A 14632-nucleotide genomic window follows, 5' to 3' on the forward strand; every position below is an offset into this window, starting at 1 on the left:
TTTATTTTTTTTATCACAAATAATCCCTTAATTTTGACCAATATATCAACTTGGTCCTTAAAGTTCTTTTTCGCTCAATGTGGTCCTCCATATTTACCACTAGCACATCAATATCACCCTCCAACATTTCGTCAAATTTTCCGCCAAAAATGATCAATCCATGATAACACTTTCCTATTTTCTATTTTTTAAAATCCTTTAAACATTAAATTTTCATTAAAAATAGCTCGAAAGTCCGAAAAATTCTATGGACTCCTCTCAAGTAGTATTATTTTCCTATAACCTCAATTTCAAAATTCAACTTCCAAAAATTTTAATCAAAATTCTAACATCTCAAAATAATCAATACAACAATAATGTTAATATACATCGGTCGAAAACTGATGTAAAAATACAAAAAATAGATAAGCCCCGTCATGATAACTATTCCCCCAATAGATATTAGCTTCAAAACTGATGTCTATAGCACTTATCATATCAGTTTGAGTTAATTAACTAATGTCTATATTATTTCACATGTCAATTTTAGCCAAATACCTGATGTTTATATTACTTTACTTATCAGTTGTTTTTCGAAATAACTCATGTCTAAATTACTTCACACGTCAATTTTCAAGAGTTGTATATTACTTCACAAATCATTGTTATCAAAATAATTCATGTCTAAATTACGTCACAAATCAGTTTTTTTTGTCTAAAATTAGGTATAATAGGCCTGAACTCCTTAAAAACAATTTCATTTTCAGCTGGGCTATCGTGTTTTTTTTCTTCTCCTCACGGACAAAAGCGTAGTTGTGATTGGTAAATTAATGTTGGATCAAAAGCCTCAAGTGTTATACAATTTCGAAATTTTTTATTGGGTAGAACGTGGATCTCCAAAACCCGATATTGTAAGTTCAAATCCAACAGAGCCCTGCCAGCACCGGATATTTTGTTGAACAAAGTCAATGAATTGTACTTATTTTTGTATGTGTTTAATTATATTGAGCATTCATTCTTGATTAATTTCCTTTTTCATTGTGTTATTTTACTTATTTCATTTTCAGCTGGGCTATTGTGTTTCTTTTCTTCTCCTCACGGACAAAAGCGTAGTTGTGATTGGTAAATTAATGTTGGACTTTGAGGATCAGTTTTTTCTGTTTCATATTATTTGAAAAATTCGGAAATAAGTTGCACAAAGTACGTAATGTTTTTTTTTTTTTTGTGGTTTTTGTAACTTTCATACAGGAAGAATTCACCAGAATTTCATTCCTGTAACATCTTTACCATGTTCTATAAGCCACCCACGAATTAAAACGTTTACTACTAAAATTGGATAATTATAAAGGGGGCTATTCTCCAAGATATACAATGTGATCCCCATAATGACTCAAAACTTTATAATCTTAACAGTTCATACCATATACACCGATATGACGACACAATATTCAGTCACCTAATCTAGTTCGCATTGGAAGAGAAAGAAAAACACCCGAATCTCATATAACACATATCAAGGCGCACAGCATTTTGTCTAGCTGCAGCAGCTCCATTTTGTCCTGGGTACACAGTAGGAAAACTTCATATACTTACCTCCTTTTCTTCTATGTTTGCTGATTGTCTTGCAAATCCTAGTATTCTGAGACTTTAATGATCATTTTGGATGGGTATTGGACCCATCTATCTCTTGATGGGGGGGCTAAGCTCGGGCTTTGCCTTGACAGATATTAGACGGTGCTCATGTCCACACGGCTTTTATGAAGCTGGAAGGCGGGGGTGATCCAGCTCCCACAACTACATTGGATGCCTGACCAATTGAAGTAACCCAAGCGAGCTTCACAATGTGCACAGGACAATTTCCCCTCCACTGCACCTTCTTCAACTGGGTAATGAAAGAAATGCTAAGAAAGATTAGATTATTTGGTGTTTCTATGCCAAATCACATTGAAAGAAAGATGCCACCAACAAAAATAAGTTACTACTTTACTTAAGTTGAGGTATATGGAAACCTACATAAGCTTAGGAAATATAGAAAAAAAGATGATCAAGAAAAGCGATGTGGATTCTTCACATCTGTAGGACAAATGAGAATCTATTTTCATTATTTGAAATTCCATAAAATTGTCAACTAAATGGAACGATTTGGCAATGACAAAAATCTATCTATAGTTGATATGAAATCTCATGTGACAGTTCATCATCCAATTCTATAGAAAAAAAAAAAAAAAAATCAAAACAAGTATAAAGAACAAAAGGTATACAAATAAGGAATTCATATATGTAACTTTACCTGCCGTCATCCACCTTAGAGGCTCAACAAAAATGGATGAACATTCAGAATCCTCAACAATTCATTGTCCTGCAATGCAACCACTCTTCGGCATTTCTTGCAGCGGAATGCAGGAGTACCAGTTTTTCCACCATTTGGAGTTGCTTCTACTTCAGAGGAAACTTCACTGGGCAACCCAGGATCTGCCCCAAATTTAGAAGTGTCTATTCTCTCCCCTCGATGGTAAGATTCACCTTAAAGGATGGGAAAAAAATTCTTCAATTGCAGTGAAACAGACATTCACATTTGCCACTAATATTGAAAACTTCCACCAAAATGAGTAAGAATAAGTTATAATGTCTCCTGTGCTGAGCCAAACAATTTCTCACATAGTAAATAACACAAGGAACATTGCAATGTAGTTGTTAATCCTTCCCATGTTGTTAGTGGGGAAAGCAAACATACGCAAGTTAGCATTTGAATGGAAGTATGGCAGGGAAAGCAGCAACAATGATGAGGCTGTATTAGACGGCCTCCAACCGAACTGTAATTTGGAAAGCTTAGATATTGACAACTTCATGGGTGCTAAATTTGCATCATGGATGATGAGTGGGCTGCCACTCAATTTGAAAAAGATTTACTTAATGAATTGCGAGGAATGTGAAGAAATCCCAATGCTTGGTCATTTGCCAAATCTTATACATGTTGTGATTGGCTATATGCCTAAGCTAAAATGCCTGGGAGTTGAGTTTTATGGGTATAACAGTGTTTTCGGTACGACAAGGAATGAGACAAGGGCTTTGTTTCCAGCATTGAAAACCTTGAAAATTGGTGAGTGCAGGATGCTAAGTGAATGGATGGAAGCACCAAAAAAAGTAATTGTGTTTCCTTGTCTTGAGGAGTTATCTATTAAGTATTGTGGCCAATTGAGAAATGCACCCACCAGTCATTTTCCATCTCTCCAGAAGTTGAGAATAACTGGTATTGACAGCGCCAGCCTCTTATTTTGGATATTATGTTCCTTTTTATAGGGAATCAGAATGACAATGAAATGGAAAAATAACAATCAATAAACCTACTATATTTGTATCATGAATGAATTTTCGAATTGTATTTACAGAGATTTGAATTGTCAGATTAGCATAGTTGGTTGACGCATCTTAGTGGTAGATCGACTCTGCAAGGAATAGTGAAAGTCCTTTTGTTTATAATATTCCTTTTGTTTTAGTAAGAATTATTTTGGATATACTTTCAGTGATCAAGTTGATGTTAACGTCTGTTCATGCATAATAGGCTTCAAGCTGAATCTTGTACAAGTTTATAATACATACCAGATTTGGTATGGTCCTTCATGAGTTTGGTTCTCATGGGAACTTTTTAACTTTTTGGGTCAGGTTTCAATTAGCATTTCCAATTAAGAAAAGGGGATATTCTAAATATTCTATTAGATGGGGTAAGAAAGAGGGTGATGCATCATACATAATATTTTATCTTCCGGGCTAGATTCTTGCAGATCATTTTATTTCATTGATTGTCTACCTGTTGTTTGAAGAAACTGAGTTGTTTACGACATAAGCTCCACAGTTAATTTGAGAACTTGGTGATACTCTTTTGTAGTTTTGGGAGGCTAGTGTCCATTGCAAGTATACATTTAATGTATTGGAGGATCCTGTCAGGGAGCCTATCATCTGTTGAAGAACTGCATTTGTAAATGTGAGAATCTGAAGTATCTATCTACATTGCAGATGATATCCAACACCACCAATATAAACTTCTGACGATTTTTTATTTCTGCCTTCTAAAGGAAAGATGCACCAAGGAGAGCCGCCGGAGTGGCCCAAGATTCCTCATATTCCAGAATCAAGTGCAAGTTTCTTTCTCAAATCAATAATTTGTGATTTGTTCTCTTTCTCCTCTCTCTCACTTTCATTTACTTACTTCACTATTTATTGGTTTGTTATGCTGTTTGTGTCGTTTTGTTTTCTTTTTAAATTACTAGTACTTTTCGTCATTGGAAGTTCCTTCTCTCCTACAACAAAAAGGAAGAAGAAAGAAAATAAAAAATAAAAAATTGCAGTTTTAACACTTAAGTTTTGGTGTCATTGCATTAACATCTATGCGTTTTTTGTTTCAGGTTTTAATAATCCTCTCCTTTCCAAGCAAGGAGCATACTGGAATAAGCACACTTATGTTCAAGTTTTGGGTTGAGTGACTTCAACAAATATGAGCATCAAGTAATAGAATCTTTCTCTTGTTAAATCTCCCTGGTATTTTGGGTGTTTCTAGCCCCCTATATCTTCGCATAGTAGGTTTAAATAGTTTTTTTAATGCTTTGTACTGTTCTCTTGCCTCTGCTCTATCTTTCACTTGTTTATGTTCTTCCTAGGTTCTTTTTTTTTTTTCTCCAAATGGCGCCATCTATTATTATTTAGTCATAATTTTCGATTTTCAGCAGGCTCTTACTCAATTGGAAGAACAAGTGCTGTGCAATAAGTGCAAACTTAGTCTTGGTACTTGAGTTCCTTTTGCCCTGCATCGCACTGCATTTTTGGCTATTTGGTGACAGTGATCATGAGAATTACCCTAATAATCATATATTGCATTTCCATATAATCATAAGAACTGATCAGTTACTAGCATCTTTTGTTCCAGTTATTCTTAAAAATCATTGTCCTTATATACTTGACTTGTATGTATTCAAATATTTTGCTTGAGTGCTTATCATTTGAGATTTTTTTTTTTTTCCAATATATGTTGTGTTGATTTTGTTAAATGATATTCATATGTTTGTGTCTTTCTCAAGCTAGCTAGCCTCTTATTCTGATATCATGTTCCTTTCTGAATTAAGTTCTTGCATAATGCTTAGAATTATATTCGTTATTACAATGCATATAAATATGTTCTAAGCCATGTTGGACATGTTTGTTATGGCACATGCAGATACCCTGTTGTTACAAGGAAATGCTTCTTGGTATCTGTGGGTTCTTTATCACACTTCTTGGTTGACCACTTGTTTAAGGTAATTTGTAGTCTATATGGAAATTATTTTTATCTGTTAATTCAGTATTTCTATTTTTTTTTTTTTTTTTGGTTGGGTGAGCTGTGGTAGGAAAGGAGAAAGGGAGAGAGGGAGGGAGAGAGAGAGAGAGAGAGAGAGAGAGAGAGAGAGAGAGAGAGAGAGAGAGAGAGCAAGGACTTAATTAATTACACTGTAACGGCACAAGAGCTGCGTGTAAAGTTGAATAGAACAAAGATGGTGAAATGACAGAGAAGGAAATTTAGGAATGCAATCAGCAGTCTCTGTTGCACCATGTGATTGATGCAAACATGCAGCATTTTAAACCTACAATTTCCAGGACCTTCATCATCTCCAAGCATAGAGTGGTTTCCTACAAAATTTGTTGGTATTTATTTAATTGAAACAACCAACAGATATTTACATTCTTAAGCATCACTGTTCTCACTAACTCTTGATTCTCTAGTTCATGTGTTTATGTTAACTCATTTCTTGTAATTTGAAATAGTTTGCTGTTCTTGGAGATATTTCGAACCACCTCACAGCCTCACTGATTTGCTGTACTAAAAGCTTTGCCAGAGTGGCCAGAGATTCTATCATGGTTTTATCCTTTTTAACAACAAAGTGAGAGACTGTTATCACTCAACGTATGTGAAGATTTGCTGAGGGGAGTGTCTCAGTTGCTGAAAACTTCCTATTCAAATCATTTGTAAACTTTCAATCACTACCACCTCCACTTCTGTCCTGGTGTTCCTTTTTGATTAGTTAATTTAGTTTTAATTTGTACTTTCTGGGTGCATTGTGCTATTCTCTAGTCTCTATTTGACATTTTTTTATGTTTTAATTATCCAATATATTGGCCATTTTGTTTTGTCAATTGGCTAAAACTATTATGTTGGCATGATTTGTAGGTTTTCAAGAGCCTATAACTCGAAAGGAAGAACTGGTGTGCAATAAATAGTGCACTGCAGGTACTTGGTTAATTACTTGTTTCATTGTAGATAATGCAATTCATGATAGACAATTAGATACTCTACTGTTGATTGTACATCTTACTCAAACCTCACATTTCTTACTTGCATCAATAATGTACCTGATGAATGATGATCAAGTAGTCATGAATGCTTATGTTATGTTATATGATTATTAATTGCAGGCTCATAGAGATATGGCAAGGGAAGCAGTGAGGAAGTCACTTGTCCGTTTGAAGAATGGAGAAAATGCAGACACACCAATACTGCCACTCCCTAAAAAGGCCAAGAAGATCCTAGTTGCTGGAACCCATGCTGACAATTTGGGCTATCAATGTGGTGGGTGGACTCTCACTTGGCAAGGACTTAGCGGCAACAACCTCACTGCTGGTATATTTATATCTGCTTTTTTTGTGTCAAGTGTATATTCGACACCAGGAATGTTAAGCCTTGCATTACGATATATAAGTCATAGTCGATCTGCTTAATTAATTTCGACCATAATTCATCTGTGTACAGGAACCACAATCCTAAGTGCCATCAAAGCTGCAGTTGATCCCAGCACAGAAGTTGTCTTGAGTGAAAACCCTGTAGCTGATTTTGTGAAGTCAAACAAGTTCGACTATGCCATTGTTTCTGTTGGACAGCACCCCTACGCCGAGACAAACGGGGATAGTTTGAATTTGACAGTTGTAGACCCGGGTCCAAACACTATCACCAACGACGTCTGTGGTGGAGCCAAATGCGTTGTTATTATTGTCTCCGTCTGCCCGGTTGTGATTTAGCCCTACATTTCTTCAATTGATGCTCTTGTGGCTGCATGGCTGCCTGGAACTGAAGGGCAAGGATTTGCTGATGTTCTTTTTGGTGATTATGGATTCACTGGATTGCTTCCAAGGAATTCACTGGCTTGGTTCAAGACAGTTTATCAGCTCCCTATGAATGTTGGTGATGCACATTATGATCCCCTCTTCCCATTTGGTTTTGGACTTCCAACTCAGCCTGCTAATCAGTCAAGTTAGGCATTGGCTTCAAACAATCAATAATTAGTACTGTTTAGGCATACATTGTCTCTCTTTCTTCTCCTCTTTGATTATTAATTCGATCAAAACCCAACTTTTTTTTCCCAACCTGCATGACATGTGCACATTGGATTTCCACATTGTTATTCTTTTTAATGCAATGATGTCGTGTGCTTTAGCAAATGATTTTCATTGAATAGAAGAACAAGAGATCACAATCAGAGAGAAAATGTGACAGTAATCAAAAGATAAACAGTACACCAAAATACAGGATGACTAGATAATAACATGCACGACACAATTTATAGTTCATTGCTCTAAGTGTACCTGCCGATCAATCAGTCATGCAAAAACATATTATAATAAATAAGTCATATATGCTGACATACAAATATTCATCAATGAAATGTCATTACGATAGTAAGGATGGGGCCTTAGAGTCGTAGTGTATGAAGCTAAATTCAACACTTGACATACTTTTGTCAAAACTAATGTTTTGGGGTAATTTCTTGTTATTATTCTTCTCCTCATGAGAGTTTTATATAGGAGAAACTTAAAACTCTTACACAAAGTCAACTAATTTGTCTTAATTACAAATCTAACTTAATTGCAAATGTATGATTTTAAGCATCCAATTACGCTGTACATTAGGCAATTAACCTCAATTAATGACAAACGTTGACTCTACGCCATTAATGGCAGACACTCATTTCAACACCCCCCCTCAAGCTGAACATAGATATCTCAAATGTCTAGCTTGAAGAGTATCTTTTCATCTAGACCTAGCAATATTGATCTTGTCTCGATCAATCAGTCACGATCTACTCTCTTGCTTCTCCTTGTCTTGGAAAAGACTTATCCTTCTTCTTGCTTCTCCTTGTTTCAGAAAAGACTTTTTCTTCTTACTTTTTTATCATGACAACCTGTCTCACACACAGACTGTCAAAATAATAGAAATTTTGTGGAAAATTCCGAAACCCAAGTATGGAAATTTTATGGAGAAAATTTCTAAACCCAAATATTGAAATTTTATGGAAAAATTCTGAAACCCAATAACAAGTGTGGGAAACCCAAATCATGGAATTTTATGGAAAAATTCCAAACCCAATAACTCTTTTCATCTCTCTATTTTCTTTCCTTTTATTTTTTTTATTTTTTTTGTTTTTTCTCCTCCTCCTTCTTCTTTGCCGACATAACATAATCACCATCATTTTTTTTTTCTACCAAGACCAATCTTCATTCCCATAACAGGTTGTATTGGCGAATGAAATTGAGCCCTGGGCTTGAACTGGTGATGTACTAGAACCAGAGGAATTGGCAGGAACTAAATCTGACATTTTTTTTCCTTTATTTTTGAACCTAGAAACCCCAAAACAACCAAGCCTCAATTCCTTAAGAAATTTCAGAAGGAAATTGAGGTTGGCTCTGATACCATGTCAAAACTAATGTTTTGGGGTAATTTCTTATTATTATTCTTCTCCTCATGAGAGGTTTATATAGGAGAAACTTAAAGCTCTTACACAAAGTCAACTAATCTGTCTTAATTACAAATCTAACTTAATTGCAAATGTATGATTTTAAGCATCCAATTATGCAGTACATTAGGCAATTAACCTCAATTAATGACAAACGTTGACTCTACGCCATTAATGGCAAACACTCATTTCAACAACTTTTCTAGTTGGATATCAGCAAGCTGAAATATAAGGATGTTCATTAAGTATTAATCCAAATACACTGACCATAGTGGATGGCTTTCGGATGGACATGTTTGCAATCCAAAAGTGACTCATCAACTTAATCTTATCTCATTTTCAACTCATCTATAACTATTCACCACTCAAATAGCTCATCTACAGCTGTCTACCTACTCTAAAAGCAAGTCATTCTACACCACACACGTGGCCACAAAATTTGGGGACAAAGTAAATGACTTATTATAAAAAGGGAGCTACAAGGATCAATGAAAGGCTCCAAATGCACAACTTTTCAAGGCCCTTTTAATTGTATTCCTTATGCTTATGCAATTTCTTTGTATTTTGGGTTTTGCAAGAACACCTCTTGTAATTCTTTGAATTTATTTTAGTGTTATTTCTCCATTAAACTTTCTTTTAAATTCATGTTGCTATTTTATTTACATTTTGGTTGTTAAAAGTTCTAGTCGATCTAGGCAAGAAAAGAATCTAGATAGGCCTTTCCGGTTCATTTCCTATCGCACAATTGTTTGTTTTAGAATTAAGTTAGATTTCTATTTGGCGCAACGAATTTATTTTATTAAAGTTTTCATCCACTCATTTTTAAAGCCGAATAGTGGCACGCCGGCATAAGGTCGGAAACCTCGCCTCACACACGGCGATACGTGTTTTGACAAGACCCTCAGCCCTCCATGTGGCCAAGCATTTTTGTGTCAAAACAATTATCTGAGTTGTTAGTGCCCAATTAAAAATTCTATGACTAGGAACATTAAGAACCTTAGTATAGAGAGACATGGGTTTCCAGAGTCTAACTTATTTAGTTCATTATCATCTTTACTTATATTTAACAAAACTTTGGGCTCGTTTGACACTGCTTCTTAAAAGCGATTATAATCAGTAGCGCTTTTACTAGAAGCGCTTTTGCTTATAAGCACATAGAAATTTTTATAAAAATTTCAAATGCTTCATGCAAAAGTACTTGGAAGTGCTACTCAAAAAACTACTTAAAAGCGCTTTTATAATTCAAAAACACTTTTATTTATTTCTGTTAAACGTAACCAAAAGCGCTTTTACTAATCTGAAAGCGTTTTTACCAATTCTAAAAGCAATGTCAAACTTTATTACTAATAAATTGGCCCTTTCTATTACCTAAACAGGAGTTCATACATTTGATAATCCTTGAAAATTACATCAAATGATTGGTTTTAGTACATATACGGATATACCTTTCACTTAATGTGTTTTTTGGTTGTAGCTAGTATGGTAACTGCCACATCTGTTGTGATATTGTTTCTCTGAAATCTAGATATATACTACTCAATTTACGTTCCGGTTTCTACTTTTCTGTTTGTTGAATTTAATTAATTGACCAATAATGTCTATATAGTAAAGAATAATAGAACATATTGTGATTTATGATAATGTTATGAATTCTCTTGTTTTCTATAAGTTATGCAAATACAGTATTTGCAAGACAAGGTTCTTTATTAATTAGTACACTTAGCGTCACTATACCAAATGGATTAATTGGTGCATCATGTTAAAAATCTTTGAAATTTTTTTATAAAGCTATTTTAGCACCCTACTGCAGCATCTGTGATTGCAAATTAATTTTGATGGGCCGACCCATGACCTGCAACAAACAAGTTAAATGGGCCAGCACGCATGGCTGGACTAGACTCAAAAATCAAAAATTAAAGACCAACATTATGATTATCCAGAAAGTACAAATATTTACAAGCATGACACTCAAAAGGTTCAAAAGTATGATGAGTTGATAATTATCCAAACTATTTCATGGGATTCATTGTTCTTTCATCCCTTCCTATATGAATAGAAAAGAACTCAACATTATTATGAAAAACAACAAGAACCATCAGAGGCTCGATAGCTTTTCCTTGTTATCTACAATTCTCTATTTGCAGATCAAACTCATTAGCAAGGTAAGAAGCAAAAAGCAGACAATTAGCGATCTGGGGACTTAAAGAACAGAGTAGAGTTTAAAATCATAGATATTATTTGGCATCATCATTGCCACCATACTGTGTAGAAATACCATTCCAGAAGGAATTTCTATCGTTGAACTGCCCATCATCATCATCATGTTTCAATGTGTGAATATTACTTCCCAAACGAGATGTTGATGGTTTCTTGCTTTTGCCTTCATTTCTACCACTTGCAGAAGTGCTTTCGGTGGCGTTATTTCGAACTGCAGGATTCAGGTCTAATGAAACCGGAAAAATGTCAATATAGGTTATTGAGTAATGCACTAATGCCACAACAATGTTCGAAAAGGAACATTCATTAAATGAAACAAAATTTTATACTAACAGAAGAAAATAATAAACAGATTGATAAATATCTGCAATGTTATTTATACTTTGATCAAGAAGCTGTACAACAATTACCACTGCCAGTATTCGCTGTTTTCACCAGTTTAAAAGTTAAAGAATACCAAAGTAATTAAGCAGTTCTTTTATGCTTTTTCCTATTCAATATGTTTATAATCTTATAATAAATATGATCAGTTCACCCTCTTACAAACATGTAGAAAAACCAGTTTTGAGCAGCACCAATGCCACTGGAATCTTCCTCAATCCATAAATACCAGAAATTGATTCCTACAAGTTGGTGTATGATTCTTACACTTTTCAATATACAAACATTAGTTTTTATCCTCTCAATTAACAATCTTAACTGTTTTTCAAATATGAAACAAGCAGTTTTCGTGGTTTTGCAATGCCTATCAACATCTTGCCACCTTCGACAACCCTGTGACTACCTTCTCAACAGCTAGAAAGCACTGACAAATTATCTGTCAAAACTTTGAATCGTCTTGACCCACAACTTTGCAAGGTAAGCATTTATCCACAAAATACATTTAACAATTTCCGTCAACTTTATTTTCCTTTTTCCTTTTATTAAAATGAATTGTATTCTTATCTTAAATATACAATATATATATATAAGATACATGCAAAATAAAATTTCCTTTCTCATTTAAATTATTTTAAACTCTTATTCTTTCTCTCTAAATCTATTACAGGATAAGATTCTTACCTGTAGAGCTACAATCACACATTTTGACACACATGCTGGATGGTGGTATAAGGCTTGCCCAACTTGCTTCAAACAATTTAGAACCACTCCTCAAAATGACAAACTCATCTGCCCAAAGCACAATGCAATCAATCCAATCCCTTGGTAAAATTAACAACTATTAACATGAAAATTTCTTTGCATGATTTATACTAATTTCAACAAGTATACTTAATTGATGCAAGATCTAACAAATTGAAATTACAGGTTCAAAGTAAGCTTTGTAATTGCAGACCAAACTGATGTCACCAATGTGATTGTAATTGGCCGGAAAATAAGCAGAACAATTATTCCGAGTTTCATGCTACAACCTAATTGTTGAAAGTGGTTTCATTGATCAAACCTAATTCCCAGAGGCCATACTTCGTGTGAGAGGAAAGCCAAAAAAATTTCAGCTTCGATTTGGAACCCTGAAAAGTGATTTGAATAGGAATGACCTCCTCATACATACTGTGTTTGACGAAGAACCTCTTTTGATTGAATCATCATCAACTCCATCTGCTGACCAAGTACCCATTGGAAAAGAAAAACCATTGCCTCAAAAATTGCTTCTCCATAGCCCATCACATTCTTCTAAGATAGCTCTAGTTACACCCATTCCCAGCTCATCCACCAATTTGAAAATATATATATATATATATATCAAAAGGGAACCTTGCAGTGAGAAGAGCTCTTTTCAGCTCTATCCAACAACGAAGAAAAAAATTCCGAAGGTTAGTGCTCTTCCAGCAATTTACATTTTTTTATATTCTTATTCTCTTTGCTTATAACTTACACCCAAACTCTAATAGTTATTAACACCTTTTCATTTTTCTTATGCTTTGCATCTCATTAAGTGTCAATGAAAGTCAAGAAAAAGCTGAGAAAAGTGCTGCTCCAAATAAGAACAATCTGATTCAACTTTGGACAATATTTCACTCAAGGAATTCAAGACTAAACCAGCACCAAAAAAAGCTAAAATCAGGTTTGTTCTTCGCGACAAAATACTACACATTCTTTAATATATCTCCCTCCTCTTTTTCCATACAAATTCACATATACTATTGATAAATGCTTATTTGTTCAACTGCATTTAAGTTATCTCATTTCCAATTTTTATTCTTTACATTAGATCCAGGCTGATTCAAAACAAACATAAATTTTGTTTAACTGACAATATTGTTGAACTGAACCATTTTAAACAAACATGGAAAAGAGAGTAGAAGTAACAGAGACTGTAGGTTTTGACATTGTGTATATGCATGTATCTTTTGTAAACCATTTTCACTGGGTTCGCAATTTGAAACATTTATAGTGTGCAGAATACATCTACCAAGGAAATTCTTGAAATCACTAAGAAATTGAAAGTAGCAAATGAGCTTGCAGGCAATATAGCAATGTAGTACACAATTTTAAAATTTGTTTGCATTTAAGTTATCTCTTTTCCATGTTTGTTTAAAATGGTTTAGCCACTCTATAAAATAATATAATGATAAAATGACTAAATGTGTGCCAAAACATCTTGGCTAACATAAAACATGATAAACAATTATCCTCAGCCAATGTCTATCCAACGCCAGAGCCTCAAGAGTCCCCAATTCATCCAAAGGCTACGTCTTTATCTCCTGGGTCATATCCATCTACTGGATCATCATCATATTCTATTAGATAATGTTTGCTTTGTTATTATCTCTTTATGTATCACTTATCCTCCGTATAAAGGATGTCTTGTACCTTAGATAGGTCTCTTGTATGTTTTTACTATATATTGAATGCAATACAGAACCCTCGTGGGTGAAGAGGATTACAATTTATATTATGGTATCAGAGCAATAAAAGTGACACGACTTCCTTATACTCTGGTTATTTTCTTTTTCTGTATTTCATGGCTTCTATCTCACAACCCAGTACTCCTATCACCAATCAGGATGAAATACCTATCCCAGCTTCACCTGTTGCACCTCCAATCATGTCCACCACCACCACCACTGTTATCACTTCTCCCTTTCCTACCATTCCTGTTAAACTTACTAAACTTAATTTTCTGGCCTGGCGTGCTCAAGTCACTCCACTCATTAAGAGTAGAGGTCTGTGGAGTTTTGTGGATGGCTCCAGCAAATGTCCCCCTGCATTTCTTGAACAAGATGTGGTGAATCCCGCCTTTGAAGAGTGGATTCAAAAGGACCAGACTGTGCTTAGTTTTATCAACACCTCTCTCTCTGAACCTATTCTGGGAGGAGTTGCTTTGAGTACTTGTGCTCATGATACTTGGACGGCACTTGAGGCACGATATGCCTCTCAATCTCAACATCGAATTCTGGCATTACGTAATGAACTATTGCGTACTACACGAGGTGATGCTTCTATTTCTACATTTTTTTAAGAAAATTAATCGTCTTTCCGATCTCTTATCTGTGGCAGGACACCGTGTTCCTGAAAGTGAGTTGGTTTCCATTATCATGGACGGTGTTGGTCCGTTATATGACAACACAGTGAGTTCTGCTCAAGCTCGTGATAGTTTGATCTCGCTTGACGGTCTTGAATCTCTGCTTTTGACTGCTGAACGACGATATCGAAATCAAGGGCTCTTGGGACATGATTCT

The 14632-nt window shown here is 34.8% G+C and overlaps 1 protein-coding gene across 6 annotated transcripts in view; it reads left to right on the plus strand.

The window, feature by feature from the left end:
* LOC147293047 (putative disease resistance protein RGA3) overlaps positions 1 to 14632 on the plus strand; it is a 96758-nt gene that overhangs the window by 38670 nt on the left and 43456 nt on the right. The window contains exons 4-12 of one of the 6 annotated variants that reach the window (XM_086231724.1): positions 3866 to 3961; positions 4053 to 4114; positions 4383 to 4482; positions 4701 to 4758; positions 5189 to 5267; positions 5773 to 6011; positions 6176 to 6235; positions 6421 to 6625; positions 6755 to 7497. The gene's annotated coding sequence lies outside the window, so the exon portion shown is untranslated. Of the gene's footprint in view, positions 1 to 3865; positions 3962 to 4052; positions 4115 to 4382; positions 4483 to 4700; positions 4759 to 5188; positions 5268 to 5772; positions 6012 to 6175; positions 6236 to 6420; positions 6626 to 6754; positions 7498 to 14632 lie in introns of those variants that run through there. The other 5 variants (XM_086231723.1, XM_086231720.1, XM_086231721.1 and 2 more) reach the window with 5 other exon arrangements.

This window comes from Dryas octopetala, chromosome 2 (genome assembly GCF_963921425.1).
Source record: "Dryas octopetala chromosome 2, drDryOcto1.1, whole genome shotgun sequence".
In the NCBI taxonomy this organism is placed as follows: Eukaryota; Viridiplantae; Streptophyta; class Magnoliopsida; order Rosales; family Rosaceae; genus Dryas; species Dryas octopetala.